The sequence below is a fragment of the Budorcas taxicolor genome, chromosome 3 (assembly GCF_023091745.1).
Source record: "Budorcas taxicolor isolate Tak-1 chromosome 3, Takin1.1, whole genome shotgun sequence".
Lineage (NCBI taxonomy): Eukaryota > Metazoa > Chordata > Mammalia > Artiodactyla > Bovidae > Budorcas > Budorcas taxicolor.
In genome coordinates, this window is record NC_068912.1 from 77,572,418 (window position 1) to 77,591,951 (window position 19,534).

Sequence of the window (19,534 nt, forward strand, 5' to 3'; positions counted from 1 at the left end):
TCTGGAGTGTCCATAGAAAAACCTTTTCCCACCATTCTCGCTTTTCATGCTGGAGTATCGATTAGATGTATCTTTGCAGGATGCTGTTGAATGAGAACAAGGGCCAAGGTATGGCTGTTTTGGTTTTAAGTGTCCAGGGAATATTGTAGGGAGCAGTATGACCTCAGGCATTGGGTGAGCGTATTTGGGGGGAAGTGCATGTACTTTTGTACTCATGGTCCTAAACACAGCAACCCTGACCTGCTGGAAGGCCCCATCCTGGACTGTGCTGCCTGAGAGCACATTTATATTGATACAAAAACATAAATGGCCATTCTTGGAGACTGATTCTTACTACAAATATTTTTTTAAAAGTGCATAGATTGTGAGTGCATGTATAGGAGTGAGTGTGTGTGTGTGTGTGTGTGTGTGTGTGTGTGTGTGTGTGTGTCAGTCATTGGGTAAGTTCAGGTGGCCCAAGTAATAAAGTAGTTAAAAACTATTGAAAAACTATTTTAATATACAAGCAAAAACCAAAGTGTATGCATCTTTTTTTGAAGTGAAAGTCACTCAGTTGTGTCCAACTGTTTGCCACCCCATGGACTATACAGTCCATGAAATTCTCCAGGCCAGGATACTGGAGTGGGCAGCCATTCCCTACTCCAGGGGATCTTCCCAACCCAGGGATTGAACCCAGGTCTCCTACATTGCAGGTGGATTCTTTACCAGGTGAGCCACCAGGGAAGCCCAAGAATATTGGAGTGGGTAGCCTATCCCTTCTCCAGGGGAGCTTCCCGACCCAGGAATCAGACCAGGGTCTCCTGCAATGCAGGCAGATTCTTTACCAACTGAGCTATCAGGGAAGCCTTTTTTTTTTTTTTTTAATGACGAGCAAAAAATATTTCTTTCCCTCTTAATGTTATTTTAAAAGTGTCAAACATGTTACCTGATGCTACATAAAGTGTCATATTATGAAATATATGTAATCAGGGCAGGGAGGGTGGGTGGGAATCTACACGAGGCCCTGATGCTGTAACTGAAATGAATCATTAAACTGAAAGAACTGAAGTTTCAAGCACATGTACTTGCCAGTCTGATGTAAGTCTGAGACAAATTATATGGTTCAATAAGAAGGTATATAAATATGTGTAGGATATTCTGAGAAACAAGTGGGCCTAGAAACCTAACCCCAAGTTATAAGACTGTTTCTATGGGAAAATATGCTTCCTAAGTGCCTTCTTTGAAAGCCAACTTTTGAAACCCTGCCGATTTATAAGTTGGGGGTTAAGGATATAAAGCAGTCACCTACTGATGCGTAGAATTCTCAGCCCAAGTCCGTCATCAAGCATTTATTGAGTAACCGCTGGGTGGATTACACTCTGATAAGCATGGCAGGGTGAAACAAAGGAAATAAAGGAGCGTTTCTGCCCTCAAGAAGCTTGTACCTAGCCGGAGAGGAAAAGCATGCCTGCAGAGCAACCTGAGAGCATTCCCAGTGCCTGAGCTACAAAGCAGGGGTCCTGCAGGCCACAGCGTGAAGGAGGGATGTGACGCCTTGTGGTTAATCAGGAAAATGTGGGGCCCCACCGGCCGAGCCGGTCCCTATTTGTTTGTTATCCCCATAGGCACACTGAAGACTTTCCCATTCTGCCCCTGAGAGCCTCACAGAAGCGTGAAGCCATGGCTGCAGGGAATGTCACATGATCCTAGAATGCTGAGCCATTCAGAACCACAGCTGGCATGTGGTGTTACCTTATTAGGAAAGGTTTGGGCTTCTTCCCTTTTTCCCTTCTTTCTGTCTTGCTTTCTTCCTTCCTTTCATCTCTCTCTCTCTCTCTCTCTCAGGTAGGTAGACTCTTGGCAGCCTGGGCAGGGATGTACCTCATGTACCCAGAGTTCCAGCTCTTCAGCACACCTGGGTGAATCAGAGTCTTTCTGAGATTTGGAGCCTGACTTTGTGCATTTGGGGTGTCATTTTCTCAGAGACTCTACAAATGAGACAAGCGGTGGCTCAGTAGCAGCAGGCAGGCCCCTTGCCTTACTTGTGAGACTGAGCTTTGGCTTTTCATTTAGCCCCGGCCTGGAGGTCACCAAAAGGGAGAAGGGACATCAGGAGGGAGGCAAATTGACTGTAAAATTCCTGAGTCTGGGGCTGTGTTCCATCCCCCTGGGAATGCTGACAGCCTGCAGAGAAGGGGGCTGTGGCCCAGGCTGGCCTGCCAGGTAAGGCATCCAGATCAACCACTGTGTCCTGATGGGAAATGCCTAAAAATAGACCGTTTGCTCGCTTCTGTACATTGCCTCCGAGAAATGCTTCCCAGAGGCTGGATCAGCAAATAATTGTGCTCAAGCCTTCCTTATGGTTCTATTCTTTAGCTTTTAGAGGCAGAGTCCTTGTTACTCTTGATGCTGTGGGGCAAGTCGGTGGGGGTGGTGACATTCCTATCCAAAAGGTTTAAATAATAATAGTAATGTAGCAGCAAATATTTGTTGAGTGTTTGCTACGTTCCAGGAACTGGAAGCATTTCATGTGATTTACCTCATTCAGTTCTCCTTATAGCCCTTAACAGAGTTTTTGCATTATTATCTCCATTTTGCAGATGAGAAAATTGAGGCTTAGGGAGGTCACATAACCAAACTTTCCAGAGCTTCGCTGCTAGTAAATGACAAAGCTGGGACGCAAACCCAGATCTGTCTGCCTCCACATTTAATTACCAGGTATTTCTTCCCCTCAGAAAACTTTTTAATTACAGTTTCCTACAAATCTTGCTCCTACTTCTCCAGCATTATTTGGGAAGGAAAAGAACTTATTCTCCCAGGGCAGTAAGAAGAGGGAGAGGCCTTGGAAAAATAAGTCAGGGATGAATTTATTTTGAAAAAGGAGGGTTTGTGAGGGAAGCGTTGAGCTGGCCAGCTGAAAGGGAGAGGTTGTTCTGGACTCCGCATGTGTTACGGAAGAATGCGTGGAAACGAGTGGGAGAAACAGAAAGTAAACCAGACAGGGCAGGATCCAATGGAAGGAAATGTGATAGTCAGCAGAGAAAGGGGAGCCCTGCCTTCAAAAGCAGCGTGTTAATGATTAGTGCTCTGCGAACGTTGCAGGCCTCACGTGCCCTCCACGGTATGCAGAACTCCCCTGTATGGGGGAGAGTTGCTCTCCAAAAAACAAAGCCATGAGATTTAATTCTGAGTTTCTGCAGGGACTGGATGAAATCACCACTGGAAAAACAAGAATGGCAGCACATGTTAATTATTTCAGGAACTCTTAGAGGGTGCAAATAAAACACCAGCCATCCCAAGGAGAGACGGGGCCCTTCCTCTACCCTCTCTCCTTGCTCCCCAGACCCCGATCAGCATCCCATCCCCTTCCTGCTGCCTCAGTTGAAGATACCACATCTCTTGTGTTTCTCTGGGGCGAGGCGGGGCGAGGCGAGGCGGGGCGGGGCGGGGCCGGGCGGGGGGAGGGCGGGGCCTAAAGGAGAATTTTGTAAAGCAAACTGCATCTTCCCAGAAGCCTATGGTATCCCCTCTGGCCTTCTCTGACCTTCACGTGGGATAGATCTTTGATTGGCAACGTGCCTCCTCATACTACTTTCTCTGCCTCCAGCATCTGAAAAGTTAGGGATTTCTTTATGGACCTTTAACCCAACTCCTAAATACCCAGGACTTACCCCCTTTAGAAGCACCGTTTTGCAAAGCAGAAGAGTTCCATGAAAAGTGAACCGTAGTTCACTTTGCAGGTTTTCTCTCCTTTTTTCCCTCCCTAAAAGAAAGGTTCTTTATCCCTGCCCTCCCTCTCTACGCCAGCCCCCGCCCCAGGCCGACTCACAGTCTGGTTTTAATATAGCAAGTTCTGTAATTATTTGTCTTTTGCAGATTAGGAGACTGAAACATTGCAGTTACTCTCCCTGGGTTCCCACTTGGCCGCAGTGACTAGAACTGTGCCCCACCATCCTTGTCCTCGTGGCCAGCAGCCTCAAGTCCCACAGTATCTCTGCCTTGGCACAGGGAGCCGACATTGTTTGCATAGCGTACATTCCTGGACAATTGAACTATCCAATTTAACCTTCAGAGCTTCCCCATCGGTTTGTGGGTGTTTGTTCCGGGGAGAGGGAGAGGGGGAGAGATGCTGACTTTCATGGTTCACACATGATGCTACCCACACACACCCCAAATTCCAAACCTCTATTCTCTGGAGATTAGAGATGCAAATTGCATCTGTAAAATTCACAAGTGAAGTCAAACATTTGCTTCAGTCATTTTATCTGGAAGCACATAGCATTAATACTTGCTTCCTTATAATACTCCCCAACCACACCCATTGTGTCCCATTCTGTGAAAGTGTTTTAGAAATAGCCCAATTTCATGTGAAATTAATCTTCATTAATAAAGATGCTATAATAAGATAGCAATCTTGAAATACATTCTGGTTATGATTGGTACCTAATCAAGGAAACTTTAAAACTGTTATCTCCAAAACCAAATCTTGCATCACCCAACATTCAGAAGAGTCTTTATTCTTTTAAAAGTGGCATTTTTGCAGTTTTGTGTACATGAAGTTTGCATCCAGAAATGACACTAGGAAAGGTATGAGTAAGATGAAACTCACCAGTTTTTCTTCCACTTATTTTGAGCGAATTTTAGTCTCCTCCCCCAAAATAAAGCTTTTAAAATATGTTTTTCGCTTTAGGGATATTCAGCTGCCTTTTGCTTTCAAACTGGAATTTAAGCCTTCTCCATTCTTATCACCTTCCTTTGATCTCCTTTCACCTTTCCTGGATTCTAAGAGAAGAAATGTTTTAGAGCCTTGAAATCAAAATAAAACTGCAACCTCCCTGAATTATTTACCAGTACTCACTTGGGTTTAACCGTGATCATCTGCACATAATTTAAAAATCAAAACACCAACTGGAGGATTTAAGCCAAACCCCCTATTTTTAGAACTGTATTAAAAAAAAATGGCAGATTTTATTTTCGGCCAAACAGCCACGGAGGAGGCTCCTGGGCATTCTTCCATCCCTCAGGGCAGAGCTGGGCTGACCACCTCCCTGCCTTGCCCGGACAGCTGCCTGCCTCCCTGCTGATGCCTTCCCCAGCCCTAGCTACTTCCCAGCCTCCACCAGACTGGTTACTGCGAAGCAACGATGCTGCAGTACTTAATTTAAAAGAAAGAAAGAAAAAAGCGTTTTGTAACTTCCTTTTTAGTTCTAGTGGATTTGTGTGCTCCTTGAGCTTGGGGGTGAAGTAAGACTTTTGTGTGTGTTTCTTTTTCTTTAGATTAAGAATGGAGAAGAAGTTTCCTTATGTATTCTTACAAGTATGCCTTTGTCAGCAGGTAGTTTACAGGGGAGTCAATTTTTAAAAAAGAAGAGGGTTCTAGCCTTTAATTATCCCAGTTGGTATTCAACTTTAGAAAGCCCGCGTACCTGCTGAGTATGTTAATTTAACCACTTTATAGTATCTTAGGGGCTTCCCTGGTGGCTCAGACAGTAAAGATTCTTAACTCAGCCAGTCTCCCACCCAAACCACCTCCTCTAAGAATTCAGAGGAGTCTGGAGATACATGAGAGCTTTGTACTTGCACATGTTTCTTTCTTTTTCTCGGTACTTTGGGCTTTAATTAAAATCTTTACTTCCGTTTTTTTGTTGTTGTTTTCGTTTGGTTTGGTTTTTATGTTTTTGTACTTCATGCGACTTTTTTTTTTCTATCCAAACTGAAGATGTTATTGCATATCTTAGCAGATGCAGCAGGCATTAACAGAAGTTCTTATTTGTCTGCACCCCTGTGGAATATGAGGGCCAGGTTCAGTTTAGTTCAGTTGTTCAGTTGCTCTTTGTGACCCCATAGACTGCAGCACACCAGGCTTCCCTGTCCATCACCAACTCCCGGAGCTTGCTCAAACTCATGTCCACTGAGTTGGTGATGCCATCCAACCATCTCATCCTTTGTCGTCCCTTTTTCTCCCTGCCTTCAATCTTTGCCAGCATCAGGATCTTTTCCAGTGAGTCAGTTCTTCACTGGAGCTTCAGCTTTACCATACGTCCTTCCAATGTATATTCAGGACTGATTTCCTTTAGGATTGACTGGTTTGATCTCCTTGCTGTCCAACGGACTCCCAAGAGTCTTCTCCAACCCCACAGTTCAAAAGCGTCAATTCTTTAGCGCTCAGCTTTCTTTTTGGTCAAACTCCCACATCTATACATGACTACTGGGAAAACTATAGCTTTGACTATATGGACCTCTGTCGGTAAAGAAGTGTCTCTGCTTTTTAACATGCTGTCTAAGTCTGTCACCACTTTTTCTTTCAAGGAGCAACCGTCTTTTAACTTTCATGGCTGCAGTCACTGTCCACAGGGATTTTGGAGACCAAAAAAATAAAGTCTGTCACTGTTTCCATTGTTTCCCCATCTATTTGCCATGAAGTGATGGGACCAGATGCCATGATCTTCATGTGTTGAATGTTGAGTTTTAAGCCAGCTTTACACCTTTTCACAGCTCTTTCACCTTCATCAAGAGGCTCTTTAGTTCCTCTTCACTTTCTGCCATAAGGGTGGTATCATCTGCATATCTGAATTTATTGATATTTCTCCTGGCAATCTTGATTCCAGCTTGTGCTTCTTCCAGCCCAGCATTTCTCATGATGTACTCTGCGTAGAAGTTAAATAAGCAGGGTGACAGTATATATCCTTGACGTACTCCTTTCCCAATTTGGAACCAGTCTGTTGTTCCATGTCCAGTTCTAACTGTTGCTTCTTGACCTGCATACAGATTTCTCAGGAGGCAGGTAAAGTGGTCTGGTATTCCCATCTCTTTAAAAATTTTTCACAGTTTCTTGTGATCCACACAGTCAAAGGCTTTAGCATAATCAATGAAGAAGAAGTAGAAGTGTTTCTGGAATTCTCTTGCATTTTCTATGATCCAGCAGATGTTGGCTATTTGATCTTTGGTTCCTCTGCCTTATCTAAACCCAGCTTGAACATCTGGAAGTTCTTGGTTCACATACTGTTGAAGCTTAGCTTGGAGAATTTTAAGAATTACTTTGCTAGTGTGTGAGATGAGTACAATTGTGCAGTAATTTGAACATTTTTGGCATTGCCTTTCTTTGGAATCAAAACTGACCTTTTCCAGTCCTGTGGCCACTGCTGAGTTTTCCAAATTTGCTGGCATGTTGAGTACAGCACTTTCACAGCATCATCTTTTAGGATTTGAAATAGCTCAGCTGGAATTCCATCCCCTCCAGTAGCTTTGTTCATAGTGATGCTTCTTAAGGCCCACTTGACTTCACACTCCAGGATGTCTGGCTCTAGGTGAGTGATCACACCATCGTGATTATCTGGGTCATGAAGATCTTTTTTGTATAGTTCTTCTATGTATTCATGCCACCTCTGCTTCTGTTAGGTTCGTATCGTTTCTGTCCTTTATTGTGCCCATCTTTGCGTGAAATGTTCCCTTGTTATGTCTAATTTCCTTGAAGAGATCTCTAGTCTTTCCCACTCTGTTGTTTTCCTCTACTTCTTTGCATTGATCACTGAGGAAGGCTTTCTTATCTCTCCTTGCTATTTTTTGGAACTCTGCATTCAGATGGGTGTATCTTTCCTTTTCTACCTTGCCTTTCATTTCTCTTCTTTTCTCAGCTATTTGTAATGCCTCCTCAGGCAACCATTTTGCCTTTTTGCATTTCTTTTTCTTAAGAATGGTTTTGATCCCTGTCTCCTGTACAATGTCACAAACCTCTGTCCATAGTTCATTAGGCACTCTGTCTATCAGATCTAATCCCTTGAATCTATTTGTCTCTTCCACTGTATAATCGTAATGGATTTGATTTAGGTCATATCTGAATGGTCTAGTGGTTTTCTTTCTCTCTAGTGGTTTCTACTTTCTTCAATTTAAGTCTGAATTTTACAATAAGGAATTTATGATCTGAGCCACAGTCAGCTCCTGGTCTTGTTTTTGCTGACTATATAGAGCTTCTCCATCTTTGGCTGCAAAGAATATAATCAATCTGATTTCGGTGTTGACCATCTGGTGATGTCCATGTGTACAGTTGTCTCTTGTGTTGTTGGAAGGGGGTGTTTGCTATGATTAGTGCGTTCTCTTGGCAAAACTCTGTTAGCTTTTTTTCTGATTCATTTTGTACTCGAAGACCAAACTTGCCTGTTACTCCAGGTATCTTCTGACTTCCTCCTTTTGTATTCCAGTCCCTTATGAGGAAAAGGACATCTTTTTTTAGTGTTAGTTCTAGAAGGTCTTGTAGGTCTTCATAGAGCGATTCAACTTCAGCTTCTTTGGCATTAATAAAAAGAGGAGAGGAAATTGAAATTCAAAGATGAAGCTGTATGTCGAAAGTGATAAAATTCATGTGCAGGAGAACCAGAACCCAGGACACATAGACCCGTTTCTGTCCTCTCTCCCCTGCCAGGCCATCTAGTCTCCATGGGAGGAACTGAGGCCCAGAAGAGTGAAATGCCTTCTCCTCATCATAACTCATTCATATCCAATCTAGGACTAAAGCCTAGGACTTTATTCCCAATGTATTCTTTGATGCAGCAATTCAGATCAAAAACCAGCCCCACAGCTGGTATTTGTGGTGGGCTTGCACTGTTGGCCACTGTGAAAACTTATTTAGGTACATCTTCCATTGATACTATATCCACTACCCCTGGCTGTTTGTCATCTGTGCTCACATAAAAGAGATTTATCTTTTTATTTCCCAAACATGTAAATCAACAATCTACAAATGCTAAATCATTCATTCCTCAGCACAACTTAAGAGGATAGGTGCCATTATTATTCTCATCTTACAGATGAGGAAAGAGGCACAAAGAAAACAAGTGACTCACCCTCGCTTACACAGCTACCAGGTGGCAGAGCTGATCAAGCCCCGACCGCCTGACTGCTCATCTGTGAATGTAGCTACTACTCCCTGCTGTTGTGTTAAACGGGATCCCATATTCCTTTATTTTATTTATTTATTTATTTTAACTTGAATCTTTTTATTTTGTTTTGGGGTATAGCCAATTAACCATGCAATCTGCATCTCTTTAAGTGAAACGTTACAAGGACCAGAGAGCATGAAGCTGGAGCGGCCTCAGTTCACATCTCGGGTCTACCCCTTACTAGGTGTGCAATTTGTTGTGAATGATTGAACCTCTCCAGGCCTCACTCTTCCATCTGTAACAAGGGACTAATGCACATCTTGTAGGGTCATAGCAAGGGAATTGAGGGGCTTCCTTGGTGGCTCAGATGTTAAAGAATCCGCCTGCAGTGCAGAAAACCCAGGTTTGATCCCTGGGTTAGGAAGATCCCCTGGAGAAGGGAATGGCTGCCCACTCCAATATTCTTGCCTGGAGAATTCCATGGACAGACGAGCCTGGTAGGCTACAGTCCATAGGGTCACAAAGAGTCTAATACTAGTGCCACTAGCAAGGAAATGAGACAGAGAAGCTGCTCATTGAGTAGTGGTTACACATTTGTGATGCTGGAATTTCACCTTGCTGATCCATTTCCATAAAACTGCACTAAGTTACGTGAGCTCTCTCAGCAGACCGCAGATTGGCACCTCTTCCCACAAACGTTCTATTTTTTTTATTTATTTGCTTTCTTCGGGCCTTAGTTGCAGCATCTTCCATTGTGGTGTGGGCTTCTCTAGTTGTGACTCATGGGCTTAGTTGCTCCAAAGCATGTGGGATCTCAGTTCCCTGACCAAGAGTTGAACCCCTGTCCCCTGCATTGCACGGCTGATTCCCAGCCACTGAACCACCTGGGAAACCCCCCTTGAATGTTCTTTACACATCTGAAAATCAATTATTTAGAGAGGTACTGGGGAGGATGTGGGGCACAGTGAAGAAACATTACAGGTAACCCTGAGAACTTCAACTGGGACTCTAGACTTGCATACAGTGGTTGGCAGTTCCAAAACCCTGCTTAACCTGAACCCATCTTGCTTAGAAGGCAGCTAACGGACTAGCGTTTAAGAGTGAAAGTTTGGAGTCAGTTCCTGTATATCAGGTCCCAGTACCGCAGTGTATTAGATCCAGTCTACTTGTTTTTCCATGCCTGAGTTCCTCTTCATATCAAATGCCAATGGTCACAGTTCCCCCATGGAATAGTGTGAAGATTAAATGGGGCAGTCCTTGTGCAGCACTTAGCACAGTGCCTGCTGCTTAGTTAAGAACCCAGTAGGCTCCAGGAGTTGGTGATGGACAGGGAAGCCTGGCGTGCTGCAAAGAATTGGACATGACTGAGCGACTGAACTGAACTGAAACTGTTCAGATTATTATTCCTATTACTATCCTTCAAGCAAAGACCTTTGAGGATGTTCACCTCCCTCCCTCTCCCTACCTACTTCTTTCCTTCCTTCCTCCCACCCAAACATACACTAACACACCCAAAGTGGCTTCTTACATTATTATAGTACTAACCGTTTTCAGTAATCACAGATAAATACCAATTTTTTCCATCTTGATGTATTTCCAGCATTTGAGTTTGAGCAAGCTCTGGCAGTTGGTGATGTACTGAGAAGCCTGGCATGCTGCAGTCCTTGGGATTGCAGAGTCAGACACGACTGAGCAACTGAACTGAACTGCTATTTCCAGAAAATTATTTAGCACCTCACTGATGTTCCCACATCTCTTAGGGACCAAAACCTTTGAAAAAAACTGGGTGACTGGCCTGCTTCCTATCTTATTAGTTCCTGTTTCCTAAAACAGTCGTCCCTAGTGTTCAGATGGTAAAGCATCTGCCTGCAATGCGGGAGACTTGGGTTCACTCCCTGGGTCCAGAATATCCCCTGGAGAAGGGAATGGCAACCCACTCCAGTATTCTTGCTTGGAAAATTCCATGGATGGAGGAACCTGGCGGGCCCCAATCCATGGGATCACAGAGTCGGGACATGACCGAGTATGTTTTTTAAAACAACAAACTTAGTTTATCAATAAATACAAATATGAAATTATTCTTTAAGCAGGACAGCAGCCTTTATTCATTGCTCTTTGAGTTTTCTGAGGTTTAAACAATAGATGTCATACACTAAATAGGATTTTGGTGGTGGTGTTTTTTTTTTTTTTTTCCTCCGTGATGGGGTCAAAAAGCAAATCCAGACATAGACAGATGTGAGGAGACCTAAATGTCTTCTTTCCCCGGGGCCTTACTTTGCAATGCCCTTATATCCGTAGGCATTCCGGCCTGTTACCCTGCTTATCTAGTTTTTCCAGTAGTCATGTATGGATATAAGAGTGAGACTATAAAGAAAGCTGAGCCCTGAAGAATTGATGCTTTTGAACTGTGGGGTTGGAGAAGACTCTTGAGAGTCCCTTGGACTGCAAGGAGATCCAACTAGTCAATCCTAAAGGAAATCAGTCCTGAATATTCATTGGAAGGACTGATGCTGGAGCTCCAATACTTTGGTCACCTGATGTGAAGAACTGACTCATTGGAAAAGACCCTGATGCTAGGAAAGATTGAATGCAGGAGGAGAAGGGGACGACAGAGGATGAGATGGTTGGATGGCATCACTGACTCGATGGACATGAGTTTAAGTAAGCTCCAGGAGTTGGTGATGGACAGGGAGGCCTGACATGCTGCAGTCCATGGGGTCACAAAGAGTCAGATACCACTGAGCGACTGAGCTGAACTGCACCCTCTTTATCTGATCCAACTGTTATCTAGGTTTCATTCTCATTCTGTTGCCTTAGGCCTTGTTAGCAGCAAATAAGAAAAAATACTTCCATCTGCTATATAGAAACATTTGTACATAGGTAACAGTTTTATGGTTTGTTCACAAAGATGTGTTGCATTTTGTGCTGTTTAGCTGTGGTTTGACATTGTTTTGCCAACCTAGCTGACATTATCAAGAAGAACCTTGCTTCTCCTTCAGGTACTAAGTGCAATACATACTAAATCTTGATGCTACAAATCCAGGATTCAATTGCTAGACAGCATTTTGTTTTCACCCAGCTTCCTCCACTCCTTCCCTACTTCAGATTCCAGAAAGTAGCTTCAGTGGTAACAGTCTACGCAGAGACAGTATTGTTAGGGAATCCTACGTGGCTGTGAATTTTGCACTAAGCAATCTGAGCTTTGTTCTTTCTAATTAATAAGTATACAGCTTGTATCTTACTCTTCCAATATAAATATGTATAAAACACCAGTATTGTTGCATACCACCATCAAGAGTGTTTATCATATCTATATATCACGTGTCATGTTTAATATTTTTCTTTAAATCTGTTTTTAAACTAACTCACTTTTTAGTCTTTTGTCAAACAATTTCATCAGTAAAACCACTGGTGTGATGTATAATTCTTTTTTTTTTCTAACAAACATTAAAATAAATACTAGCCATTATTATTAAAGAATGGATGTCTGTGTACCACCAAAAATTATGGCAAGTCACGAAGAGTAGAAAATAGCACTCTTTAATGTAGAGAACAGCCAAAATGGTATAAATTGCTAGTAATTTCATTGTAACAACTTTATAATAAATACTTTTTTCTCAGGTAGTATGTGTCCCTTTTTACACACTGTTCTGCACCATTGTTCTTCAGTTTCTTTGGACTCTACCTACCATTTAAGGGTCTAAAGTGTATTCCTCTTTTGAGATAAGAATCAGTCTTATCTCTTAGAGTAATTGTGAGAATGAAAGCTCTGAGTACAGTGCCTGGCACAAAGTTAGGGCTGTTAGTTCCCCTCTGGTCTGTATGGGTGTTTTCTTCACAGCGGACTTTATCAAATCCTAGGCATCAAAAGATTTCTGAATTCATTGAGTATAGAATATACTGGTTTGCCTCCAGTAGACGTCCAACACATTATTTATCAAATGATTAAGAAGGTGGTTGTAGAATAGTCAGGAAAATAAACAGAAATGGGTCATGAGGATAAGACATTTCTTGATGTTGGCTTATTAATGCATATTATTGTAGATGAGTCTTAGTGACTGTCCCGTGCTGTGCTTAGTCGCTCAGTCATGTCCGACTTTCTACGACCTCATGGACTGTAGCCCTCTAGGCTCCTCTGTTCATGGGGATTCTCCAGGCAAGAATACTGGAGTGGGTTACCATGCCCGCCTCCAGGGGATCTTCCCGTCCCAGGGATTGAACCCTGGTCTTCCACATTGCAGGTGGATTCTTTACCAGCTGAGCTACCTTGGACTACCTTTATTCAAGTCATCTCTGAAAAGGGGTTGGAGAATCTGTCTCTGGCCAGTTCCGCTTCATTCATGCCACCCCCAAGTGGAGAAGGAGAAAGAACTGAAATTCAGGCTCAGGACTTTGAGGGTTTTGATTCCTGAACTGTCATTGGTCTCATCACTGCCTGAAAGAGCAGAGCAGTTGTCCTAAATGTTTCCCCCATCATTGCAAACTCAGATTCTGAAGGGCCAGTCCAGGGCAGCATAGTCGTGGGTGAGGCTGGGCTCTACCCTGAGGTCTGCAGCCATGTTGGAATGTGCTGTCTCTGAAAAAAAATCAGAAATCTGGATTGTATGTGAAAACTCCCAATATCTAGATATTGGCTCTGTTGCTGGTTTTGTTTTTAAATAATCCTTTGTGGGCCAAATTAAACAGGTCTGCTGCCAACTCCAGCCCTCCAGATGCTAGTATGAGCCTTCTGACTTAGATTTTGCTTCCTTGATTGATAGCAGAATTTGTCCATAGATAAACAGTATTTTTTTTTTCAGCAATTTATTCCCATGTCAAACAAGCTAGTTTAATTATTACGAACTCTTGAGAATGCTGGCGTCAAAGAATGATTTGTAACTTTGGTGGTCAGTTTCTGTGGGGGAATCCCAGCTCCTTCCAAAACATGAGAATAAACCCTAAAACCTAGACTCCAATCTTTTCCCTCTTTGCAAACAAAGGAAGCAGATGCCAGGCTTAACTGGCAGGTAACCAGTTAACAGCACAGGTAACCTGGTAGGAACTTCCGTTAGAATATGGTGAACTCTCTTCCAGGGTCAGTGCCTTTTTGTAGGGCAATAAGGAACAGCTTGGAAAGAAGGTCCATGTTTGCTGTGCCTATTAGTGACCTTACACGAGAAGGTAGTGGCCTTGAAGTCCAGGTGTGCGATCAGTTAGAATAGCCAGGAACTCTTGACTTGTTTGTTCTTTCAGAAGGCCAGAGAAGCTTTAAAAAGAAAACCAAAAAACAAACAAAAAAAGCATAAGGAATGCTTTTTCAGTTCTTAGCACTAATCTTCAACCTAAGAAGTATTTCTCTGTCTCCTTTCCCCAGTGTGTATTTTATAAAAATGAACTGAGGTCCAAATTAGATAATAAACTATTTGATTAATACAGGACCAACTTATCCAAGTTGAAGCAGAAACAAACAGTGGGAAGATGTATTTGGGGAGATGATTCATTTTATTTTATTCTTTTTAAGAACTAGTGGATAAAAGCATAAAACAGACAATTCCTTATTTATTTATCCATATTCATGAAGTACCTGTTCGGTTATCTATGTGATGGACTTGTGAATGAAGCCATGATCTTTCTTTACTCTGGATTATTGAGCTGTCATTGTTTAGTTGCTAAGTTGTGTCTGACTCTTTGTGGCCCCAAGGACTATAGCCTGCCAGTCTCCTCTGCCCATGGGGTTGCCATTGTAGTGGGTTGCCATTTCCTTCTCCAGGGGATCTTCCCAACCCAGGGATCAAACTTGTATCTCTTGCATTGGCAAGTGGATTCTTTACCTCTGAGCCAGGGAAGCCCTTACTCTAGATTAGAGGTTGGCTAATCTGTTCTATAAAAGGCCAGATAGTTCCATTTTAGGTTTTGTAGATCATCCATTCTCTGTCACAACTACTCAGTTCTACCATTGTAGCACAAAAGCAGCCATGGTGATATATAAACATTAAGAGGGCATGCCTATGTTCCAATAAAAGTTTATTTGCAAAAATTGTCAGCAGGCTGGTCTTTGCTCACAGACTATAATTTGCAGATCCCTGTTCTAGGTGACTGAGGAAGAAGTATGTGAGACATAATTATATTTATTTACTATATTATTTTTAACTTGGAAAATCACTTTAAACCATTTTTAAATTGAACTATCAGTGATTTACAATGTTGTATTAGTTTCAGGTACACAGCAAAGTGATTCATTTATACATATATCTATATAGCTATTCTTTTTCAGATTCCTTTCCATTATAGGTTATTAAAAGATATTGCCTACAGTTCCCTGTGTTATATAGTAGGTCCTTGTTTATTTTATATTTAATAGTGTGTATTTGTTAATCCTAAACTCCCAATTTATCCCTCCACTACCCACTATCCCCTTTGGTAACCATATATTTGTTTTGTATGTCTATGAGTCTATTTCTGTTTTGTGAATAAATTCATTTGTATCATTTTTTAAATATTCCACATATAAGTGATATCATATGATATTTTTCTTTCTCTATCTGACTTCACTTAATATGATCATTTCTAAGTCCATCCATGTGCTGAAAATGACATTATTCCATTCTTTTCTATGGGTTAGTAATATTCCATTGTGTGTGTGTGTATGTGTGTGTGTGAGACATCTTAAGTCAGTGGTCTGTTGATGGACATTTAGGTTGCTTCTATGTCTTGGCTATTGTAAATACTGCTACTGTGGACATAGGGATGCCTGCATCTTTTTGAATTATAATTTTATGTGGATTTATGCCCAGGAGTAGAATTGGAGAAGCAGAAAGTGAAAGAGGAGAGTGAAAAGGTTGGCGTAAAGCTCAACATTCAGAAAACGAAGATCATGGCATCTGGTCCCATCACTTCATGGGAAATAGATGAGGAAACAGTGGAAACAGTGTCAGACTTTATTTTTTGGGGCTCCAAAATCACTGCAGATGGTGACTGCAGCCATGAAATTAAAAGATGCTTACTCCTTGGAAGGAAAGTTATGACCAACCTAGATAGCATATTCAAAAGCAGAGACATTACTTTGCCAACAAAGGTCTGTCTAGTCAAGGCTATGGTTTTTCCAGTGGTCATGTATGGATGTGAGAGTTGGACTGTGAAGAAAGCTGAGCACCGGATAATTGATGCTTTTGAACTGTGATGTTGGAGAAGACTCTTGTGAGTCCCTTGGACTGCAAGGAGATCCAACCAGTCCATTCTGAAGGAGATCAGCCCTAGGTGTTCTTTGGAAGGAATGATGTTAAAGCTGAAACTCCAGTACTTTGGCCACCTCATGCGAAGAGTTGACTCATTGGAAAAGACTCTGATGCTGGGAGGGATTGGGGGCATGAGGAAAAGGGGACGACCGAGGATGAGATGGCTGGATGGCATCACCAACTCAATGGACGTGAGTTTGAGTGAACTGCGGGAGTTGGTGATGGACAGGGAGGTCTGGTGTGCTGTGATTCATGGGGTCGCAAAGAGTCAGACACGACTGAGCGACTGAACTGAACTGATGGTAACTCTGTTTTTAATTTTTTAAGGAAACTCCATACTGTTGTCCCAGTTACATCCCCACCAACAGTGTAGGAGGGTTCCTTTTCCTCCACACCCTCTCTAGCATTTATTATTTGTAGATATTTTTTAATGATGACCATTCTGATTGTTGTGAGGTGGTACCTTATTGTAATTTTGATTTGCACTTCTCTAATAATTAGTGATATTGAGCATTTTTTCATCTGCTTGTCAGCCATCAATATGTTTTCTTTGGAGAAATATCTATTAAGGTCTTCTGCCCATTTTTTATTGTTTTTTTTTTTTTCTATTAACCTGTGAGCTCTTTGTATGTTTTGGAAATTAATTCCTTGTTGGTTGCATTGTTGGCATATATTTTCTCCCATTCTGTGGGTTGTCTTTTTGTCTCTTTGATTCTTTCATCAGAGTCTTATATTTCCAGAGTACAGATTTTTTTGCCTCCTTTAGGTAGGTTTATTCCTAAAAATTTTGTTCTTTTTGATATCATAGTGAATGGGGTTTTTCCTTAATTTCTCTCTCTGACATTTTGTTGTTAGTTTATAAAAGTGCAACAGATTTATGTATATTAATTTTGTATCCAGCAACTTTACCAAATTCATTCATGAGCTCTACTAGTTTTCTGGTAGCATCTTTAGGATTTTCTGTGTAAAGCATTGTCATCTCTGTCCAGTGACAGTTTTACTTCTTTTCCAATTTGGATTGCTTGTCTTTATTTCTTTCTTCTTCTTCTTTTTTTTTTTTTTCTGATTGCTGTGGCTAGAACTTCCAAAATTATGTTGAATAAAAGTGGTGAGAATGGGATTCCTTGTCTTGTTCCTGATCTTACAGGAAAAGCTTTCATTTTTCACCATTGAATATGATGTTAGCTGTGGGTTTGTTATATATGTTATTTTATGTGTGTGTGTGTGTGTGTGTGTGTGTGTGTGTGTGTGTGTGTGGTATATGTCAAGATATTTTTACTCTGCCCACTTTCTGCAGAGTTTTTTTACCATAAATGGATGTTGAATTTCATGAAAAGCTTTTTCTACGTCTATTGAGATGATCATATGCTTTTCATTCTTCAGTTTGTTAATGTGGTGTAGCATATTGATTTGCAGATACTAAAAAATTCTTGTATTCCTGGAATAAATCCCACTTGATCATGACATATGTTGGAGTCAGTTAACATTTTTAATTTACTGTTGGAGTCAGTTTGCAAATATTTTGCTGAGGATTTTTACACCTATATTCATCAGTGATATTGGCTGTAATTATCTTGTTTTGTGATCCTTTTTCTGGTTTTGGTATCAGAGTGCTGGTGGCCTCATAGTATGAGTTCAGCAGTGTCCCTTACTCTGTAATTTTTTGGAGTAGTTTCAGAAGGATAGGTATTAGCTCTTCTCTAAATATTTGGTAAAATTCATCTGCGAAGCCATCTGGTCCTGGACTTTTTGTTTGTGTTTTAAATTATTGATTCAATTTCAGTACTGGTAATTGGTTTGTTTATATTTTCTGTTTCTTATTTGATATATTTTTAATTATTCTTCTTGCTCAAGCAATAGCAAGTGTATTCATAGTCCTAGTAGCAAATAAATTCATCTTCCCATGTTCTGACTGCTCAGTTTATTTACATAGACAGCTGACCCTTGAACAACATGGGTTTAAACCACACTGGTCACTTCTACATGGATTTTTTTTTCACAGTAGCACATCATCGCAGTTGTGCAGGGCAGAGACCTGCTGATCCAAGGTCACTGAAGAAGTAGACTTGCTGGGGGGACAGAGGCCTGTGGGTCTTGCTGCAACCAGACTGGGCTATCCCTTAGCTCTCTTTAGACTGTGTGCCCCGCCACAAGACCACCCAGTCATTTGGCACCTCCCCTGAGACACCTGATCCCACAGAGGGCTGCCCTGTACAGTGAGGAGGGTCCCCACTGATATCTGTCTGTTGCTCTGAGTTTGACTAACACATTTCATTCCTGAGAGGATCCCCTCGGGGCCCCAGACGGAGCTTCAGAACCTGCCCAGCTGAGTCCTAGGCTGATGGCCGGGTCCTCACTGGGTGGTGCCCAGCCCGAGCACACAGCAGGCCAGCTGGTTGTAGTCCTTTCAGGCACCTCCCATGACTACTTCCTCCTGCCTGAGGACTGCCTCTAGCCCTGAGGAGCGCTGACTGTGTGATCAGAGAATGGCCTTTGGAGTGTGGCACACCTCTTTTTAATAAGGGAGAAAAAGACCAATGTGAGTGAGAACTTGAAGGGAGACAGGACTTGCAGGATGGTTAATACTGGTCCAGCCACAGGGCAGCCAGGGATTCAGAATTTCCGACCCCCCAGTCACCAGCACGTCTGTTTCAGGAGTTCCTGCTACTTCTTCAGGAGCTGCTAGAATAATTCCTGTGGTCTCCTCACAGAACATCAGGACGCCACTAACTAGCCGCAGGCCCACCCAACAAAGTCGCTAAGTTACCCAGACACACACTGCCATTTTCTTGGCTTTCTTATCTCACTTGTGAGACCCAAATCCTGGATCAATGCCTGCCTCACCAGTCAGTGCCCAAGAGACTGCGGACAGTCTCCATACACTTTCTGTGCAACACTTCCTTGTCTGTGGAATAGTTATGATATTATACACTTAGTAGGGTTAGTGCAAGGGCTCGAGATAAAGTGAAAACAGAAGCTGGTACATAAATCACAGGTAATGGTATTTAGAGAATCGATATTATATCACGCAGTCATTCATTCAATATGTACACACCAGGTCCTGTTCTTGGAGCTGGGCAGACAGCATTGAAAAAGACAACTTGTCCTCATGAAGCTCAGATTCTAGCAGCAAAAGCAGACCAGACACACCTAGTCTACAATGTCATGAAGTGACCCATGTTCAGAAGAAAATCGAAGCGTGGGATAAAAGGAAAGTGACAGGTAGGATAGGGTGGTGGCTGTTTCAAGGAATGCCTTCCTGAAAAGGTGATGTGAGCAGAAACCTGGAGAGAAAAAAAAAAAGGCAAAGCATTACCCATGCACATACCTAAGGGAAGAGCATTCCAGGCTAGGAGAACAGCAAATGTTAAGGCCCTGAGGCAGGAGCCATCTGACATGTTTATGAAAAAGCAAGTAGGCCTTAAGGATTGGGAGAGAATAGTGGCATAGTGGCCAGGGGCCAGA